The 14,628-nt window shown below is 38.1% G+C and overlaps 1 pseudogene; it reads right to left on the bottom strand.

Moving 5' to 3' along the window:
• Positions 1-9,053: 9,053 nt before the first annotated feature.
• On the bottom strand, positions 9,054-13,984 carry LOC118580088 (annotated as a pseudogene).
• Between the last annotated feature and the right edge of the window lie 644 nt (positions 13,985-14,628).

Genomic DNA, 14,628 nt, shown 5'->3' with positions numbered 1-14,628 from the left:
CTAGTCATTCAGGTTATACTCGCCTAACATGAAGCTTGTAAGAGCAAGAAAAACACATTTTAGACGTCCTAAAACACATTATATACACTCAATTTGGATTCAGAGAGAAATAGAAGTTTATTTTTATTTTTCTGATGTCACCCAGCATGAGATAGGATGTGGTGTGGCTTAAGGGGTAGAGATGAGGTAGAGGGATGTGGAGACATGTGCCATGTAAGACAGACAACCATGTCTTCCAAATAGTAGTACCCACATGAGGCAAAAGTAAGCAAATTAAATAAATGCATAAAATTAAAATAATTAAGATGATTACCTAACAAAATTAAATAAAGTTTTAAAATTCAATTGCTCATAATCAAAGTTAAATGAAGTTTAAAATTCAATTGCTCATAATCAAAATTAAATAAAGTTTAAAAATTCAACTGCTCATTCACATCAGTGACCTTTTAAGTGTTCAATTGACAAATATGGCTTACAGCCACTTAATTGGCTAGGGCACAATAGGACATGTCCATCACTGTAGAAAGAACTTCAAACAAAATCCTTAATTGAGCAAAGAAAACATACAAATTAAAATGTCAATTTTAACATATCTAAAGCTTTATATAAGCCTAAAAAAGATGGTGATTTTAGTTTTAGGAATAAAGTTGGCTATTTTTATTTACTTATTTTAATATACACTCATTAAATAATGAATGCAACAATGTATAAGTTTATATACTTGTATGCATGTATACAGAAAGAAAAATGAGCAAAAGACAAATCTCCATGAATCCCTGTAATTTAATTCGAAGATTCATTCATGTAACCAACACATCCATGATACTGGTCTCTTGTTAATAATTGTGGCTCCTGCTAACCACCATTAATTGTCCCAGCTAGCTTCCCTCTGAAACTTTCCAAATCAGGCCTTTGTTGTCTACTTATCTTTCAGTATTCTTCTCTATCTTCCAAGATTCTACAACAATCCATTAAGCTCTGAGCACTCAATGGCTTCCCAATGTCAAAGTTTCAAAATCTTTCCACAACCCTTCTCAAAACTGCATAGTCAAGTTTGTCACAGCAGTATCCCATGGACTGGGTACAAATTTCTGAATTGGTGACTTTTCATTTATTTGCTGTGATTAAAAAACCATGAATAAAAGCAACTTGGAAAGGAAAAGGCTTATCTGGCATACGCTTCCATGTAACAGTCCATAGTCATAGGATGTCTAGACAAAAACAGAAGCAGAAACCCAGAGGGAACACTGGAAACTTTCTCAGCCTCACTTCTTATACAATATCTAGGACCACATGCACAGAAATGGCAGTGCTCAAGTGAACTGGGCCTTCCCAGATCAATCATTAACCAAGACAGTTCCCTGTAGACCTTGCCTAGAGGGCAATCATATGTAGACATTTTCTCAATTTAAAATTTCCACTTCCCAGATATGTCCATGTGTGTGTCAATTGACAAAAAGCAACCAAGACATCAGATACCTGAAGAAGAATTTTTTTCCCGTCATTATCACTCAGCCCTGTGACAGAGCTATGGCTCAAAAGGCTAACCCAGTGCTATGCAGGATTATTTAAAATCTGCCCAGATGAACTCAGGATGGAACGAGAGTACAGCCTTGAGGGACGTAGGAGACTCTATAGGGAAAGAACTTCATGGAAAATATGTTGTGTGAACCTCATACAACTGTATGTGCATCTTTACTTGATTATAACACTTAACTGTATTGCTGATGTTCATTCAGAGTCTCAGGCTCTCTGTAAACCTTTCAAAAAGCTCCTTTCCTATGGTTTTCAACATAACACCTGAAAGTGTTTTCTGGGAAATGAAATATATATGGAGGCCAACTGGCAAGAGAGCGGAGGGATTATATGAGAAAAAGATATCTAGACCATGATTGGAAAAAGCACAGGGACAAATATCCAAACTAGCAGAAACACATGAATTATGAACCAATAGCTGAAGAACCCCCATGGAATTGACCAGACCCTCTGGATAAGTGAGAGAGTTAATGAGCTTCAACTGTTTAGAAGGCCACAAGGCAGTGGAACCAGGACATCTCCTTAGTGCATAAACTGACTTTTTGGAACCTAGGGCCTATGCTGACACACTTTGCTCAGCCCTGGTGCAGGGAGGAAGGGACTGGATCTGCTTCAACTGAATCCACAGACTGAGCTGAATCCTCAGGGGAGACTTTGCCTTGGAGGAGGTGGGAATGGGGGGTGGATTGGAGGAGAAGGCTAAGGGGTGGGAGGAGGGAGGACAGGGAAATCTGTGGCTAATATATAAAATTAAATTAATTATAAAATAAAAATATTTATTAAAAATAAAAAATATGTTGATGGGCATATCTTACCATATAACATTAAAAGTTAATCTCTTTTTAAACAAATTTTCCATTTCTGTAATATATATAAACAATATAAACTCTTAAAACTCTGTAAATGCATGTTCTTCATAAACCATAATTCATATAATTCTTTCCATGTTCTTAAAGTTTTCTAATCCAATAATGTATAAAATATATACATTTTAAATAAAAATCCTCTTTTATCAATGTCATATATGACTACACATATATCATATATATTACACACACACACACACACACACACACACACACACATATATTGTATAGTGGTAAATTTGAGGTTAGCTCATCAGAGCCTGGTTAGCTGTGAACTGAACATTTTCTGAGGAAGAACATGATAGCCAGCCATCTGTTGTAGATCCAATGCAAAGTTGCAACTTCAGAAGATATTAGGTTTCATTTTCTTGGGAAGGGTGTGTTCATTGGAGAGATAGAAATCCATCACAGCAGCATAAGAAAGTTGTTGGTGGACTGAGACAAAATTGTATCACCTTTCTTAGGTTACTATTTTCTAATTTTCATTATCCCTGTCTAAATATTTGGTCCAGGTAGTCCAACAAGTGACTCCAAAAAACAACATAGGGTATTGCTTTTGTTCTTCGTTGCTTCTCAGAGGCTTAAGAGAAGATCCTGTTGCTGAAGACATGGAATACTTGGGACATACCACTTAGTTAACTTGATCTACATCTAATCTGAAACCTTCCTGAGGTCTAGCTTTTAAGGCACCACATTGTAGTCATAGGTTTCTCAGGTCCCCCTTGGCCGTTTGGTCCGTTAGCCACTTATAAAATAATCATTCAGAGGCTTAATATTAATTGTAAATTATATGACCTATTGTAGTTAGAGTTTTCCTACCTAGCCCAGAGTCAGGACAAATCTCTCTCACCCACCAGTCCCACAGTCTCTCAGACCCAACCAAGTAAGCACACAGAGACTTATATGACTTAAAACTGTATGGCCGTGGCAGGCTTCTTGTTATCTACTTCTTCTATCTTAAATTAACCCATTTCTGTTAGTTTATACTTTGCCACATGGCTTGTGGCTTACCAGTGTCTTTACATGTTGCTTCTCATGGCGGCAGCTGGCGGTGTCTCCTCCAGCCTTCTACTTCCCAGAATTCTCTTTTCTGCTGTCCTGCCTATACTTCCTGCCTGGCTACTGGCCAATCAGCACTTTATTTATACAGAGTGATATCCACAGCAACCTATGCCTCAGACTTCTTACTAGCTAGATCTTATAACTTAACCCAACACATAATTGTTAATCTATGTATCACCACATGTTCCTTGGCTTTACCTGTGTCCCATTACATGGTGTCTCTCTCCACTCTGCTTTCTCCTGTCTCTCTCTTTCTTGGATTTTCTCATCAGCCTCCACCCTGCCATGTCATAGGCCAAATCAGCTTTATTTAATAACCATTCACAGCAACACATATTTATGGCATACAGAAAGACATCCCACAGCACTATGCAAACTACCAACAGAGGGAAATAATTAATAGACCTACCCTACTGCAAAAATTATGAACCACAACAATGAGCAGCATGGCAAGATATCTAAAGTTACAATAAGTGGTACTCCCTTTTCTCTAGTAAACAACTGCTATCCAATAGAACTTAGGATCTACTCAAGAGGCATGAAATCATGCTTGGTGCATGTCTATTCACCTATCTAAGGCTAGTAAAGTCATAGATCTAGAAGAGAATCTATTATCATCACTTTGCTAGAAAAGCATAATTCCTAACTACATTGTAAAACTTATCTTTATACCCACAGTTAAAGGTAGATACCACTTGTTATCATGAACATTTAAAATTTTGTGTTTTCTTTTTCTTTTTTTTTTTTTTTTGACAGGGTTTCTCTGTGTAGCTTTGGAGCCTTTCCTGTAACTTGTTCTGTTGACCAGACTGGCCTCGAACTCACAGAGGTCTGCCTGGCTCTGCCTCCAGAGTGTTGGGAATAAAGGCGTGTGCCACCACTGCCAGGCTAAACATTTTTCAATAGAAAATGGAGATCATAACAGAAAACCAGAACTGGATACAATGAAGAGATCAACAACAGATTACAGGCAGCTTTGCCCCAACAGATGAATCTATATCATTGCTCCTGCATCTGTGGCTTAGAGGACACCACAGAGCAGGGGTCAGGGATATTATAAGAGCCAGAATACTGTATGTCTGTTGTGGAATAGTCTTCCCTAGAAATAGCTGCATAAACCATAACTGAACAATGGTATTATAAACAGACTTACTAAGGAAGGAGGAAATCTCTTTGATTCTCACCATAGACAAAGAACTAGAGGCAACGAATGACTGCAGAAAGAGGGGAAATGAACCTTTCTCGGGGATGAGCTCCCATAATTGGTTATCCCGTACAAATATTTAGTCTTGAAACTATATAAACAACAAAATACACTCATCAGGTTGTGTATTTATATTTGTGTGCACATATACATATATGCATATGTCACAATAATAATCAAAGTAAAAGAAGCTCTAAGTTTGAGAATAGAGGCAACCTAGGAGTTTGAGGAAGGAGACCTTGGAGGGACTAGGGGGAAGAATGTGGGGGAAAGTGATGTAACAAAGTACTTGAAAAATGGAATTTAGTCTCTTATATTGGTATTTACTGGTTACTTGTTATAAATTTCAACTACTTTATAGTGTACATTGTAATTTTTTACTATTTAATTCTCTCTCTGGCTTTTCTTGTTAGTATAGTTTTGGCAAGCACATTTCAACATTTAAAAACTCAAGAGTGAATCCCTACACCATAAAACCATTGAATGAAATAAAGGTCTATAATTCACCCCATGTACAAATCAGCACAGAAACTGTGCAATAAATACTTTCAGAATACATAATACATATAATAGAAAAGAATCCAACATTGACAGTCTTTGCCCCAGGGCTCACTGCTTGTAAATCATAGAAGCAAGGTTTGAACTCAGGGTTATTCTATTCCACTGATCTTTCTGGATCCCTATTCATATGCTCGCTCGCTCTCTCTCTCTCTCTCTCCGAACATTTTTGATAGCTGTTGGTTTGATTACTATTCATCCTGCAAGGATAAAAGTCTTTCTTTCCCTTTTTTAAGAGAGAGCAAAATTGGCGGCATTGAAAGGTCACTTGGTATTTTGAGATGTGCCTCATGCATACAATGGGGGACTTTGAAGCTTGTATATGGGACTTAAATTGTAAGGCATGGCCCTGGAAGCGACTATTGAATGGGAAGAGCAATGCAAAGCCAACTCAAACCTTGTTCAGTGAAGATGACATCAGAAAGTCTCCCCAGCTGTATGCAAAGACACTTCATTCAGAAAAATTTATTCATGGAAATTTTGGAGACTAACATCCTAATAGAAAGAGTTAATGATGATTCTCAACATTGTGAAAGATGATCTAGCCAAGAGAAACACGGGCATCATCAAAGGTGTCAGCCAGCAAAGCAAAGCCCAGTCACTATGAGTGATGGTACAATCTTTTGGAGAGAATATGGAAAGATTTCAGGGTTAGGGTTCCAGGGGGACTCTAAGGAGGATTGTCCTCCCAGATAAGACATTTATTAGAAGAGTTATTAATACCATAGTCATACAGACACACATGTAGACAGCAGCATAGTAGAGACTTTGACATGAGTTCAGGCCTGTGAGGCAGAGTAGAAATCCCTTCTTATATGTCTCAGAGAAAGGAAATTTCCTACAACTTGTTCAAAAAATAGCTAATGGCACTGGCTTACAGTTAGGCTGTCCTGATTTCCGGGATAGCTTCAACAGGAAGTCAGGCATTCTGGGGAAGGAACAAGTGATACCAAGACTTAGAAGTAAAGAGGAAGCAGACATCTTCTTTCAGTAGACCTGTTATTACTGTAGCCCCCTAATGTCCTGGAGCTTGGGACCTTCCTTAGACTGTAAACTTTCTTCTGGAGGTGAGAGTGGTCACTTGCTATTTTCTTGTAATCCAGGGGAATCTCTTAGTGGGTTAGAGACTCAGAAATAGGTTCTCAGGATGGGGACTTTCCATTTTCTTCACAGTGACAATAATGAATAGGCTGCTATAGGAAGACTTAGCTTAGCATATTGTAGCTTGACATATCTTTAGCTTGACATAACCTAGCATGGCAATTCCTTTCTTTCTTTTCTTCTTCTTCTTTTTTTTGTGTTTGTTTGTTTGCAGTGTAATGGGGAGTTAGAGTGTCACCACAGCAGGAGGCTAAGGCAGCTAGTCACATTAAGTCTGTGGTTGTGCAGCAGATGGGGATGAATGCAGTTCTCACTTCTCAGATCTTTGATTTTTCTTTTCTAGTTTGGTACCTCAGCCCATTGGATGGTATTGAACATTTTCAGGGTGGGTCTTTCCTCTTCAGTTAAACTTGTCTAGAAGCCTGAAGAGATACACATTGACATATGTGTCTTTAGTTCTAGTCAAGATGATGATGAAGACCCTCCATCATGCCATCTCTTTTTATTTCTCAACTCCTAGTCTTTACTGGCTCATCCTCTGCAGGCTTGATGCAGGGAGGAAGGGCTTGGACCTGCCTCAACTGGATGTACCAGGCTCTGCTAACTCCTCTAGGGAGACCTTGCCTTGAAGGAGATGCCAGTAGGGGGTAGGTTGCAGAGGAAAGCTGGGAGGGGGAGGAGTGGGGGATCCATGGTCGGTATGTAAAAATGAATAGAAAATTTCTTAATAATAAAAATTTCTTAATAATAATAATCAATATTGTAGGAAAAAATAGAGAAAATAGAAAACTAATATTTAGATTAAAACAATTGATTAAAAGGAATAAGACTTCTTTCACAGTTTTCAAACATGGAAAAGCATGGCAATTTCTCTGCATTTTTCTTAAAAGATATTTTCCTAATCCATGACCTAGAATCTAACATATGTATTTCCCTAGCAATACATTTAACAGATAAACTTTTAATTTGTAGTAAATCCATATTTTTAAATGCTTTTAAAATCAAATAAGAAGAAAAGCAAAATGCTGGTGTTTAAGAATTGAGAGTTACACTCTAGAAACCTGCAATTAATGATAGAACTGTGCGGTAAATATGTACTAGTAAACAAATTCACAAATATCATTTTCATACATTGCTCATAACTTTCAGTTTTGTGACTTAGAAAGAAGTTCCAGCATTGGAAGAGTAAATGTTCTCCAATCCTTGTTAGTCTATTCAGTTGGAATAAAGATACTGTGAATATATACCATTGTCAGGAAGACAGTAAAATTAGAATGGAGTAGGCATTCTCCCATTGTTACAGAAAATGTTAAGTGACAAAACAAAGCATCTTCAGAGGTAAGAAAGTCTCTGATGCCAGTTTGAATTCCTAACCTCATTGTAGCTGAGATATTTTGTTGTACACTAAACCATATTTTGCTATCTTTTCTAACTTTCAAAATACATCTGACAAATTTCAGAAGTTTGGTTTTGCAGTTATTATTCAGTGTTCTGTGGCACAAAGTTATTATTTTAAATATCAATTGAAATCATATGTGTTAAAAGAAATATATGACTTAAGAATAGCTGGCACGAGATTATGGGTTAAAATATGCAATTAAATATCAACAACTGAATGCCTAGACCTTCACAATACCCAATCAGTTCAAAATCTTTATCATTTAATATTTTATCAGATTTTGGCTGTCAGAGTCCATGCTCTCTATCTGGGGACATTTTTGCTTCCTTTGGGACATTTTCTGCCAGCTGATGACACGGATGCTGTTCCAAAATGAAATTAGGATCCCAATTTAAATTGAATCTCACCCTCTAGAGTAAGCACTAGATGGAAGCTGCCTATTAAATCATCAACTTTTAATTAAATTCTTTGCAGTTGTAACATCCTTATTCTCAATAAGGTGATAAATGCATTGTGTTTTAATTTAGTTATTTATGTGCTAAACTCAAAAGTTACCAAGAGTGGCCTACCAATAGCTTCTGACTATAGCAGAGTAAAATGTATATAAACATTGGAGGTAGCATGTGAGCTCAGATCTTGATTCCAGACAGTATTGGTTTTCTTTAGCAATGTCTGATGTCTTGAGTATTTTAGACAAACTAGCTCACTGGCTGAAGTCTCCATCCAACCTAAATTATGTACCTTGCCTAACAGTAACGAGCATATTGTTTGTAGTTTTGATTATGAGACAGAGACAAGGTTTTTCTCATGGAGAAAAGAAGTTGAGGTAGTAGTATAGATATGTCAGTATTCAAACAAGCTATTAATTACATGGATTCATAACACAGAAATTAAAATTATAAATAATAAAACAATTACTGGTAACAAAGAGCTTATATCAAAGATTCTAGTGAGACTAGTGTAGACATTCCTGTAAAATCCATGTTTATTGTGATACTTTACAATAACCAAAATATGGATCCAGCCTAGAGGTCCACTATCAGATGAATGGATTAAGAAAATGGAATTTTTATATCAGCTGCAAGGAAAAATGAACGTTATGACACTTGCAGGAAAATGGGTTGCTCTAGTTCACACTGTATATGAAGCAAGCAAATATCTTTGTTCATGTCTTAAGATCTTAGGAGTGTCCAAATACAGAACTGAATGAAAGGTGTGAAAGCTTGCATTTTTTTTCCAGTACAAATCTACTTTAATAATCCAGCATCAGCTAAGTAGAGATTCTCCCCTTCAGTCAAGGGGTGAAAGACAAGCCTCGCCAAGGGCCTCAGTCCACTATGAGGTCACATCTTACAGAGGGGTACAGCTAAGAAGCCCTTGAAAAAGGTAAGGGTCTGGAGGACTCCAATGGTACAGGATGTCTCCTGAATAGAGTGCGTAGCCAGCTGGGGGCTACTTAAGTCCAGCACCTGAAGCTCCAGCCAGCCAAGAAGCCAAGATAGGTCCAATGGTGGTCCCACAGGGGAAGTCATTCTGGACCATGAGGTCCTGCAGGGGCACCTCAACTTGGCTGGCCACCTCTCGGATCAGAGCCTCCAATATTGCAGTAGAGGCATATTGTTGCTTGTTGTTCACCTTGATCACAGGACCCTTATGGAACAAGGGCCGGTGGTTTTCTTCATGCTTGTCTGCATAGTGTGGGTGCACAGCAGGGGCCACATATGCAATGATCATGAAAGACTTAGGTATGGCTTCCTCGAAAGCGGTCAAACGCTAAAGTGTGTCTGAGATGTGCCGTAGTACCGGCTCCGACAGCAGAGACTGTGCTCCTTGGGCACTTTCTGACCCCACCTCTTCATTGTTGTAGTGTGTGATCATGTGCACATGTGGTTCCCTGGCCAGGGAGGCAGGAGATAGGAAATAGTTGAAAACACTGACTATAAAAACAATTTTAAGGGTCTAAGAAAGTTTTGATAGGAATTGGCAGTTGATAATTTTAAGTTCTGATGTTCCTAGGGAAAAGTGTCCCAAACAAGTAACCACACAGAGTATCTTAAAACTTTTCCTGAAGTACTTTGGTTAACCCCCACACAATTTGTTGACCATGCAGTTTCCACAGCAGCCAGTTACATTTCCAAATGATTTATAGAATACAAAGCAAGTACATGATCTTAGTTTTACTCTGCAGGGCCCTAACCCTCCATTTCTTTAGCTCTCTGAGAATTTAAGCTTACTAATAGCTATTGCCACTGTACAACTCCATAATTTTCCATTGCTCAAAACCACCCTGGGAGAGTCCAAATCTAAATCCTCTTTGCTCCCAGCCTCTGCACTGGGAGCTAATGATGTCAGTTAAAGAGAAGCTATTCTCAGAGCCGGCCTTTTATGCCAGTGTTCAGAGAAAGTACTTTAAAAGGGGCAACAGTAGTCCACCTTGATCTACCACTCTCAAATCTAATTGATATGGCACTCCCAAGAGAACCATTAATTTGCTATCCACTCTACTTCAAATTTTTTCACCAAGGAGTGTTTTCTCATTCAATGTTAACATATATAAGCATATATAGTAATATACATAAGCACATACTGTATATACACATATCTAACTATATATCTCTCTGATATATATATATATATATATATATATATATATATATATATATATTGTGTGTGTGTGTGTACATGTATGTGTATGTATATGTATTCATACACACACATCTCTGGTTTTTAGAAATACGACCAGTCATAGACTATGTAGATGTTTTTGTTCCCCAAACTAGTGATTTCTATTTCGTTTGTGTCTCTATAAACTTTTCCAGTCCCAGAAGAAAAAGATTAAATGAATCAACATGTGTGAAGACTTTTGAGCAAACCCTTAATGAAGACATTGAAATTCCACAGAGTGTAGTATCACAAAGTGGTAACCATTATTATCTTCATAATAAATGACTTTTCCATTTTCTTTCCCTTGTGACACTTTCATGTTTTTTATTTTTCTACTTCTCTTGAATTTAATTTTTAAATGGATCAGAATGAGTATTGTAGACTGGCCTTTTACAAATTTTAGAAACATTTGAGCACCCTATATCCATTAATCAGCTGCATTTAGAAGAGAAACATAATACTATACTTCCTTTAATTGGCACAGAAGAAAGTACAATTCATCTCAACTTACTCCTATGTCAGTAACAGATGGATTAAAGCTAGATGTTTCTTAAAGAGCTTGAAGATACTTTTATGACCATGCAGCTTCGTCAAACACTGCTTTTACAATAAGTCTCATCAATTTGCAAACTTACTTGAAAAATTATATTGCACAGATAATTATGCTGCTGAATCAAGAGAATGTGTTTGAAAATTATGCCCTACTTGAAAAGAAGTTGTAATTGTGTCAGTAAGTCCTTGATTATAAGTTCTAACACAAACAATGAGTCAGATAAGTTTGCAAAACGTTTAATGGCATGTGTGAGATATACATGGCATAAAAATACTGTCATTAGTAAAGAAAGCAATTATATGTCAAACATAATTTTCTAATTTCAACAAATATGACATTAAAAAAGATATTTTGGCAAACACTTAAAAATGTTTTTTTGTTTTTGTTTTTATTTTTTTGTTTTTTTTGTTTTTTTATAAATGCTGTAAAGCACATTAAAACAAAACAGCTCTGTGCTATGCAAGCATCTTGCTCAGAGGCAGAGTTTGCACTGTATGACAGCCACCAGAAACCCAAAGGATGAAGGACCTTCTTCTTCTGACTGACACAACTGTGTATGCAGTAAAACCAGACACATTAAGAAGAAAGAGTGTACAGATGTATGTAGTACAATGTCAGTGACACAGGACCCTTCACAAAGTAGCACCAACACCAAAAGAAAGCTGTGATTTTGAGGACTATCCTGTAGCAGTATGACTGAATGATGCTGGGATCCAATGAAATGGTGGCAGCTCAGAGGGACTTATAAGACCTGTTTGTGTAGGTCATCCAGCATTTATCAGGTGGCATTTCTTTATACTGGATTCCAAGCAGATCATCAGTCACCTGAGGCTTCTCACTGGAGGATGAGTTTCCAGTTCACCAGGATCCAATTTTTCGGCCTGCTTCCAAAAGCTCAAAAGAACATTGAGGGAGACCTTCCAGCTCATGCTATTTAGTACAGGGAGACTTATCATATTTCAAGTAACTCCAATAAACTTCACATATTGAGTTTGATTTCTACAGGGCACTAACAAAACAAAAGAAGAAGTAGAGCTATGACTGTAGCCCAGAGAATGCAGTGCTTGCCCAGAATGTATAAAGCCATAGGTCCTATCTCCAGCACTGTATAAACTGCATAGGTTGGATGGTGCTAGCCTGGGAGCATAGCACTTACAAGGTGTAAGCAGAAGGTCTATGAGTTCAGAGCCATTCTCCATTACATAGGAAGTTTGATGCTAGCCTGAGCTATGTGAAACCATTCTTAAAAATAAACTGAAATAAAATAAATGAAGCATATTAAAAATCCAACAGAAATATTTTTTAAATGAAATAAACAAAGACTTCAGTAAACAAAGTATTTAAAGATGAGTCTGATATTGAATTAATGGAGGGACAAAGACTGTCTTGCTCTTTGTCAAATTTTAGTGAGGTTCCTCTGAGTTTTCTCAATTTAAGTTTAATATCCTCACTCAACTTTGCATCAGGCATACCTTTCAGGAACTATGCTAAGTCAATTTTGGGGGGGGGGATTCCTCTGTTTCTTCTAACTAGGAGTTTGTTTACTCTTGCTTGGCAGGACCACAATAGTAGTGATGCCAGGTCATTTTAGCCTCTAGGCTTGATGTTTCATTTACTAAAATACCTTCCACTGACCACTTCACTGTCTTGTTCTCAAACCACTAGGCCCCCATTGTCCGTGCTGTATTCATAACTGAACTCGATGCGTTACTGAGCTATCTTTCTTCCTATTGAAATTAAAGTCTGATATTTAAAACATTTTTGTCAATTCTTTGATATTTTCATACAATGTATTTGGATCATATTCATTCTGCCTATCCCAATTCTTCCCAAATTCATTTCCAACTCCGCACCCTACCTGCCCAACTTTTCTCTCTCTCATGTAGATATTTTTATTTTATTCTGCGTGTATGAACATTTTTCCTACATGTTGTCTGTGCACTACTAAGCAAGGCCTGGAGCTCACCATGGCCAGAAGAAAGGGCCAGATGCCCTGGAATTGGGGTTACAGGTGTTTGTGATTTGCCATGTGTGTGTGTGTGTGTGTGTGTGTGTGTGTGTGTGTGTGTGTGTGTGTGTGCTTTGTCATTTGCTGTTTGTGTGTGTGTGTGTGTGTGTGTGTGTGTGTGTGTGTGTGTGTGTGTGTGTGTGTGTGCTGGAACTGAACTGGTTGTTTTAGTAGAGCAGCCAGTATTCATAACTGTTGAGCCATCTCTACACTCCCTCCATTTTTTTTTTCAAACTAATCTATTGCAAGTTGAGTTGCCTAAATACTCTTGGGTAGAAGCTCATCCCAGAGCATAGTCACTTTCAAGCTTGATTTTAACTTGTATTTTTTTATTTTATTTTGAAATTTTCTATTTGTTCTACATACCAAACACAAATTCCCCTATCTTCCCCCTCCCACCCCCCAGCCTTCTCCCCTCAATCCACCACCCATTCCCACCTCCTCCAAGGCAGGGTCTCCCATGGGGAGTCAGCAGAGCCTGGTACATTCAGATGTGGCAGGTCCAGTCCCCTCCTCTCTCACCAAGGCTGCACAAAGTGTCTCAGCATAGGCACTAGGTTCCAAAAAGGTAGCTCACACACTAAGGACAGGTCCTGATCCCACTGCCAGGGGCCCTCTATACAGTTCAAGCCAAACAACTGTCTTGCCTATCCAGAGGGCCCAGTACAGTACCATAGGTGCTCCTCAGCTATTGGTCCACTTCATGCATTTACATTAGTTTGGCAAGTTGTCTCTGAACTCTTTCCAGTCATGGTCTCCATATCCCTTGCTCACAGCATCCCTCCTCTCCCTTATCGACTGCACTTCTGTAGCTCTGCTTGTGACCCAGCAGTGGGATCTCTGCATCTGTCTCCATCAGTCACTGGATGAGGGCTCCATGATGACAGTCAGGGTATTCAGCCATCCAATTACCAGAGTATGCCAGCTCAGGCACCCTTTCAACCACGTTTATCATGGTATATCTTTCCTTGATGTCACACTCTGTTCCTGTTCTAGCTCGAACTTTCTGTTCCCCTATGCTCTTATCGCCCATTCCTTGCCCTCCATTAACTCCACTCACCCCCAGTTTGCTCATGTAGATCTCATCCATTTCTCCATCACTGGGCAATCCTAGAGTCCTCCTTACTAGCTAGCCTCCCTGGATCTGTGGGTTACAGTCTGGTTATCCTTTGCTTTATATCTAGTATCCACTTATGAGTGAGAACATACTATGTTTGTCATTCTGAGTCTGGGTTACCTCACTCCGAATGATATTTTTTAGTTCCACCTATTTGCCTGCAAACCTTGTAATGTCATTGTTTTTCTCTGCTGTGTAGTACTCCATTTTGTACATGTACCACATTTTCTTTATCCATTCTTCAGTTGAGGGGCATCTAAGTTGTTTCCAGGTTCTGGCTATTACAAATAATGCTGCTATGAACATAGTTGAGCATGTGTCTCTGTGGTATGATTGAGCATTCTTTGTATCAATTACTGTCCTAGTTAAAACTTTCTAGATAGTTCTATCTTGATCTTGATTGGGAACAAAATTTGAATGAAACTCTTAAGAACAAAAAATTATTTATTTTTAATTTTTGGCCATTACTGTGCAAATGTTCTTTCTTGATAATTTTATCAACTACACACGGTTAAAAGATCTTAATCAGCATTGAGACACAAGAAGTCTTTACTTTGTTC

The sequence above is a fragment of the Onychomys torridus genome, chromosome 3 (genome assembly GCF_903995425.1).
Source record: "Onychomys torridus chromosome 3, mOncTor1.1, whole genome shotgun sequence".
Lineage (NCBI taxonomy): Eukaryota > Metazoa > Chordata > Mammalia > Rodentia > Cricetidae > Onychomys > Onychomys torridus.
The sequence above is the reverse complement of the archived record's forward strand: the minus strand, read 5'-3'. Positions and strand labels throughout refer to the sequence as shown.